At 43.0% G+C, this 7,809-nt stretch overlaps 1 pseudogene; it reads left to right on the forward strand.

Moving 5' to 3' along the window:
- The first annotated feature begins 350 nt into the window (after positions 1–350).
- Positions 351–2,921, forward strand: LOC146209866 (uncharacterized; annotated as a pseudogene).
- Positions 2,922–7,809: the final 4,888 nt, after the last annotated feature.

The raw sequence follows: 7,809 nt of genomic DNA on the forward strand, positions 1-7,809 counted from the left end.
CCTTACGTATGCATCATACAAAGATAGGCAACTGGCTGCTCATGGTCAGCCACTGCAATAAAAGCAGAAAACCCGACTCAGTACAACAATGTGAGCACGAACAGTCATCCCACGATGTGCTGCTATCAATGCATGTTTACTTCTCAAACCGTGGGCCTGTGTTGACCAGTCGCGTTTTAATAATGTGAAAATTGTACGAATTCTGGCTGGACAAACTTCAATGACCCCTCGTCATCCTCGCATTTTTTTCCCTAGAAGTGAGAAGCATGGGTAACCGCTGTTCCCTTTTCTTATTTCAGATAAAAAAGATGAGAGAAGGGGACTTGGGGTATTTCCAAAAATATTACCGCATGTCTCCTGAAGAATTCGACTTTGTGCTGGACCTGGTGAGTCGGGACCTCGTGAAGAACCATGCGGTCAGAGAACCAATATGCCCAGCTGAAAGGCTGGCTATCACGCTCAGGTACATTAAATGCTAGGCTCATTTATTATTTTCAAGCATCACATTGCGAACTTGCAGCTGTTGCTAAACTTGAAATATATGTGAACCATTCACGTGAACCGTTTGCTATATAGTTGCACCTGCCCTTATTTTCTTCTTGTCCATGTATTTGTGTGCATTTCTTTTCCTAACTTATTTGATATCCAGAACAAAAATTTTACTGTAGTGAAGCAAGGTAAAAAGTATTTTAAGGGGATGCAAAGCAACATGACTATTTTGACCGCCTGGCTTAACAGTGTTTCTCCTTTGTTGTCTTTTTGTTTGCCCATGGTTGTGCCAAATGAAGAATATAATGTCATCAAACCAATTAGTCCATCACTTGACTCCTCTGCAGCAGCTGGGAGAATTTTTTTTTCTGAATGTCCCATCAATCTTGAAATTTTTTGGCTTGCATTGGCATCACATTCTAAGTAAAGCAATTTGTTTCATGCATGAAACTTAGCCCGCTCAATTCTTTCCCTACATCAACTGCCTGCACACCGATTTTAGTTTACAGGTACCTGTCATCGGGCGACCTCATGCGGGACACAGCCCTGTCCTTTCGGGTGGGCATTTCTACAGCACGAGCCGCAGTCCGCGTGACATGTCGAGCTTTGTGGGCTAGGCTCCAGCCTTTGTACATGCCTGTGAGTACTCGGATTATGTAGACCTTCATTACATGCGGCCAGATGTGATATAAACATGAAATTATGGTTCAAACAAAAATGTGCTTATTGAAACAAAACATTTTCAAACTTTTTATGAAAAGTTTAACATCAACACTGCAGCCATATATGTGTATTCGTGCACTGCATTTGTTATTCTATTTAAAGAAGTCTGCTGCACTTATAGCTAGGAATATCACCCAGGCACCCTGATTTAAATTCAGAAGTCTGTGTTATACCCGTAGTAAGGATGCAAAGGCTATTAAGTCAAGATTCTCAATCGCTACCAAACTCGAAGGAGTAGTGGTACTGCTTCATGGCAAACTTGATCACCATCAAGAGAATCCATCAGCTCAGACCAAGGTTCTGTGGTGCCACCATTGCTGGAAAGTTTGGAATATCATGACATTATAGGTTAGGGGCTAGGGTAATAGTGGGGCACCAGTGCACATACACAGAATGCTGTGCTAAATGTGCAAAGGGTGTGGCTACTGCCTCCATAAGCACTCCAACCCTATTCTAAAGCTGTTATTTGCTTGATGGCCACTGAAACCGCCTGTGTAGCCCTGCTCGTAACCTTCTATTCTATAGACTGCCAGTTTGGAGGCCTTCGAAATGCCCATGTGACAGTGGTATTACTCTCTGCATGGTAACTTTAAGGATTGTGTAATCATAGAAGTGTTTATGTACTGTATTCCTTTATTTATCATGTGCACACAGTAGAATGAAGCACTCAGTGTGTAGGTTGAACAGGTGCAACTTCCAAGATCAGAGTCAAGTTGTCCCATCTGTGTGCTTTAATGGTTAGGTAATATAATCCTGCATAATACCTGCAAAAACACTTGGTGGTCTGGCATCATGAGTTCCATACTCACCCATTTGCTTTCAAGAATAATTTCAAGACTAATGCTTCGTAAAACTATTAGTAACGTATATTACTGTTAGTAATAAGGCCTCTCGATCAATACATGCTACATTGCTTATTGCTATTTGCCTCAGTGTCCATGTTTTCCTTTCTTTATGGACCCTAACTTTTTTTTTCAGGATCCAGACCTCATGACTTCACTGCGTGTTGCAGAAGAATTTGGGCGTACCTGGGAGTTTCCAAACTGAATCGGGGCTGCGGATGGTAAACACGTAATGCATACTGCCAAATCTGGCAGTATGCATTTAAACTACAAGGTACGTTTCCAATGGACGATTTGTATTGCTATCTTAGAACTTTGATATATGCAATAGGCGCTCCAGAAAACTGTGTTCATACTTTGTGAAAACTGCTATAGAAGACACATTGAAGGGTTAATTCGAAGGATTTGAGAGAGGCCTTTATCCTACAGTGGACATAGTCATTCCACTGATGTTGATAAACTACATTTGAAAGGTACCCGTTGGACATGTTTCATATGCTGAGGAAGATTGTAGACGCTTCATTAACTGAGCATTTCAACATTTTTTTCATTTCAGGGCACCTTCTCCATAGTTCTGCTTGCCGTAGTTGATAGTGCCTACAAGTTTGTTGTTGCAGACGTTGGTGCTTATGGCAAGCAGAGCGATGGAGGGTACTCCAGGAGTCAACATTCGGAAAACGTCTGGAAGCAGGTCAACTAGCTTTGCCTAGGGACCTGCGTCTGCCTGGGACAGATCTCAGTGCGCATTGTGTATCTGTCGAGGATGCGGCTTTCCAGCTGCGGCACCACTTTTTGAGGCCGTACCCTGGGCGCAGTTTGGAGGCCAGCAAGCGGATCTTCAACTATCGCCTCAGCCGAACAAAGTAACAGCACTGAAGTTGCTGCTCCTAAAATCGATACGGCCGCAAATATTGCGGGCATAATTTGCAATTTCATGGCTTAGTTCCAGTACATTGACAGTAACATGCAAACCATGCACAACGTTTGGCTTAGTATCTGGTTCAGTAGTGAGAGTGAGCAATAATATTTTGGAGAAGGCTTTTCAGCATGTGCAAATTCAATTTCGAGCAGTTTTCTCATGTTTTCTGTGGTAGTGACGCTGTTTCAGCTTTGTGCCAAGATTTACAAACTTACATTGCGTGAACTTCAAAATAGTGCAAGGTTGCAGATAGTTGTCCTAACCTATAGGCGGCTGTTTTTAGACCATTCTCCATCTGCGTAGCTAGGCTGTTTGCGTGACCAGTGCCATGACCTGAACAGAGTTGGCGATCAATGTGTCCACACCGGCCACATGATTCTTTATGCATGATATTGACGCTGAGAACGTCCAGCCACCCAAGTGACCTCTACGACGTGCTGTCACGGCAGGCGTGCCACAGAAAAAAAGATGACGAGCAGTATAAATTTACAGACTGCATTATTGTACAACAGCTAAGCTGGATAGACGGTTTAATAAGACGTACACTTGGAAAGTTGCAGACAGTTGAGAAATGCTCATTTGAGATTTGTCCCCATAGATGTTCTCAAACTTTGGAACGGTTTTTGTTTTATATTTGAAATAAGCCGTTTGAGGTTTGAAAATTGCCGTGATTGCGACAGCAGTGCAATTCCAGCAGCCTCAAACGAGCTCCGATTGAAGTAACGCGGTTAAATAAAGCACCAGTGAAGGCCTCTGGTTGCAGAATTTGCTCCAGGTGAGCATTCTACAATTTTGATGTTGCAGCAGGAGCATGAGCTTGGAATCACCAGTTGTGAAGCCATAAGTATGCAGTCCAACATGCCCACGCATATGTGCTTCATTTCACAAGATGTTGGCAGCATTACACAAGGTAAGAGTGATCTGGGCCAATCACGATGACCACAATGAATAATTGTGCTCTCGCGCACCTGTCGTCTACGGCGGCACTGGCTGGTATCGAGCACAGTCGTGTAATGCAGCCGTATTGATTGGCCCAGATCACCATTACCTTTTGTAGTGCTGCCAACAACTTGTGAAACAAAGTATAGACACAAAGCGTGTTATTGCACATGGCAGCTCTGTCTCAAAGAGGAGCATTATTTTGCTGTTGTCAAATCCATGGCCGGGAGAGCCAGTCGGTTACCACATGTGTCCCACACGTTTCGCTGCTTCAAGATTTGTAATGAAGAAACTCGATTCAGACAGTTTCCGGGACCATTATTAACTTTATTTAGGTGTCTCAAAAGCAACTTTTTCATTGCAGATGCAGCACCGTATTTTTCCGGACTCAGTTGACAATGCTGTTGAGGCAAATCTGCAAAACGTATGAACACCATGTAATGATAGTAGGTGGTAAATGGATACAAATGGAAAATGGGCAGGCCATCATTTTTTTTTGGTCACAATTGAAGGAATAAATCAACGTCATGCACATTAGGCACTACCTTGCAATTGTTGCGGTTCTTTGTTGTTGGAATAGCATTTTGGCATGGCAGTAGCAATTGATGGTAGATACTGTAAAAATGATCACATACATTCTGTACAGACACTCCAGCATTCTGGAATTGTAATAGGGCTCCTAGTTCATAAGTGCTATCTTTGATGCACTTACAAACCCTGCTTGTGCAGTGTATAAAAAACTTGCATAAGCATTCAATACAAAATTTGTGGCTAGATGCGCATGTGGTGTTTTCTTTGTTTTCTTTTTACAAGCACTGAATATGTTGGTAAATTGTAGCATTTGCGTTGCGATTGCAGCAAAACCACAAAAATGTTTTCGCATATAAAAAAGTGCACCTTCACTATCCAAGCATGAAATAATTTTTTTTTTGAAACAGGAGGTGCGCTGAAAATGCCTTTGGCATCCTCGTGACCCGCTGGAGAATACTTGAAAGGACACTGGGGGAAACTCCCAAGCATGCTGAAAAGCTCGTGAAGGCATTGTGTGTTGTGCACAATTTTTTGATGGACCGAAGTGCAGAAGAGGGGGATGTCTACTGTTCCCCGGGCTATGCCGATGTAGTGAATGGGAATGGGCAAAGGAGGCTTGGCCAGTGGCGTCAACTGCTTGTTCAGCCCCCTTTGCAAGTGGCGCGCTGCAATGCGCGGAATTTTGGACATCGAGTCCGGTATGTCCGCGAAATGTACTGTCAATATTTTAGCAGCCATATTGGTCGAGTGCCTTGGCAGGAAGCCGTACTGTACTAGAAAGTATTGCCTTTCTGGTTGCGTGCAATGTAACATATGGTGCATACAGGGTGTAAGTGAAATATTCACTTACAGCAAGCTGCAAGTAAAATATTGTACATGATGTGGCAATAATGCCTGCAGTTATAATTTCTTTTTGGTTACGCAAAAACTCATGCAAATTAATTTCCGTAAGGAACCGGAGAAGGCTCCCCCTTTTATCGTTGTCGGTGAGTGATTTGGAGAAGTCCTCTTCCCCTGTTGCGGTTAGTTCCAATTCCTGCAGAATCTGTGTCGCTGATACCCTTGTCCCTGCACAAGTCCACAGCAGGTGGCGAACATCCACTTCTGCAGCTGGTGTGGAATACTTCGGGCAGGTGGTGTGTCCGATGTCTTCTTGAGATTCCCATCGGCATGTTACCGATGGGGTAAGGGCCGCCCCAGCTCTTATCCTTCTAAGGGAAACCTCCTCCAATCTCGTTATGAGGGAAGGGGAAAGTACACGGGTGAATTTAGGCACGTGCACTTTCTTTAAAGAGGATGCTAAGAAGGGAAAAGAAGAGCGGGCATCAAAAGGGAGCCTGGTGGGGGGCGAATTAGTGTTTGGAGCTTCGTGTGTGAGGTGGTCAACGTTTCTCTGCTCAGCGCTCTCAGCATCGTCTTGTATCCAATGTATTTGGATGCGTATATTTGTTTTATTGCGTGTGTGGATTTCCTGGGTTACACATAGTGTCTTTGTTACTTTCTTCAGTTGTTTCAAAGGTTTGTTTCATTCAAAGGCTAAGGAGTCTGTATAGATGTGGGCTGTTATATTATTTATGGCCTCCATAACATCGCGGATTGCATACAGTTCCATCACAAGCGGGGCCGGGTATTCTGAAACATATTATGTACCGTTAGTTCACTATGTGTTGGGCTAGTAGCTGCTGTTCTACCGCCATTTTCTATAATTGATGCGTCCTTATATGCAATGCAGGTAGCTGAAAGTACATCAAGCAGAGGTCGAGATGCAGCTTTTCTTTACATCGAAGCAGAGTAGTCTTGTTTGTCGTAATAGTCGTGAATTTCCACGGAGGGGGTCAGTCATTGATGGTGTTTGCACTGTCACTTCGTTATACAAGGATGCTATGGGCATAACATACTTTCGCTTCATATTCCTTGTTGCCTCGCATCATCAGCAGATGTCGCATCTGCACCAAGCTTCCTGCGCATGTAATATGCCCAGTTTCGGTTTAATGAGAATAAAATAAAAACGCTGGAATTCCTACTACTGCGGGGCTTCAGAAAACTGGTTTATTGCTTCAACAACTGGTATGGCATCGTCTTGTCTACAACTTCAAACTCTTCATTGGCATTAACGTTAGGAGTGTAGCAATTAGTTAGTGAGTTTCAATTAATTAGCTTATGATTAGGAGTGTTGTGCAGTAAATTGTATCCATCAATGCTAAAAGCGTTCCTTGCAAATATTTTTTTTTCCATTTCGAACTCCTATGTTTAGGAATCTTCAAAAGTATTAACTGAAATCACAACTCGCCTGGCTGCCGCAACTGCACCAAACTGGTAGGCACGTTGCCACACCTATATCGCATAATGACATCCATTATGTGGATCTTGCAGTAACCCTGCATTTCTTCTGGTATCTGATTGATTTTTTTTGCCAGGGACAAGCAGAAGGGTTCGTTTGGATCCAATTTTTCTTGTAGCTCTTTGTTTATATTTTCTATTTCCGAATCAAATGTGTCACTTTTTCTTTTTTGCTTATTTTTTTGTTGTTTCCTTTTGAAGGGCTGGTATATGGCTGATGCCTAGCGGGTTTTGCTAATGCTACTGGAATGTTGCGAGGAGATGGAAGTGATGGGCATGGTGAAATATTTGACAATTCAGCCAGAGGTGAAGAAGTTTGGAAAAAAGATGCACAGTTTTCTTGCGAGTTGCGACTTGCCCGTTCCGATACCATTTTTAGTAGCACTTCCTGTGCAGGGGAGTGCTGTGCAGGGGAGTCTATCAATAGGTCGTCTCCACAACCCAGCAGGATTTAATCAATTGAGTCGCTGTCAACGATTACTGCACGCAAGTTGCCTGCATTGACACCCGCAACATTGCTGGAGGACCTAAGGAGAAATAATAGGGTTTTCATCAGCATAACACCACCATAGAAGTCTATGCCATTGATTCACAATTCTACGTAGATACAGCCGATATACTGTGCCAAATTTATTTTTGTCTTTCTACTCACAACATGAAGGTTTTGTATGAGGTTAAAAATCGTATATTGTAAATAGATATGATCTGTCATTCTGCAATCTGTAATCATGGTTGTGTAACTTCTCTACTTTGCTGCATTATTGCCAGGCCTGTGTATGGGCCTGGACTGCTTCCACTGACATTTCTATCTTTGTGCAAAAAACCACGTCTCGCTGCTTTCACAATTGTTGTCATGCCGTTGAGTACATTGAATAGCAGAATGTGTAATGGCCACAAGCACTTCAAGCTTCTCGCTTGAAGCAGGTCGACTGGGACCCTTTATTTGCAGATGCAAAATAAAGCATTCACTAATTTAAGAAAGTCTGATCGGCCAATGAGAGAGGGTTATGAGAAGACAAGCACAGA

Source organism: Amblyomma maculatum, chromosome 1, assembly GCF_055883805.1.
Source record: "Amblyomma maculatum isolate TAMU_Amacu chromosome 1, ASM5588380v1, whole genome shotgun sequence".
In the NCBI taxonomy this organism is placed as follows: domain Eukaryota; kingdom Metazoa; phylum Arthropoda; class Arachnida; order Ixodida; family Ixodidae; genus Amblyomma; species Amblyomma maculatum.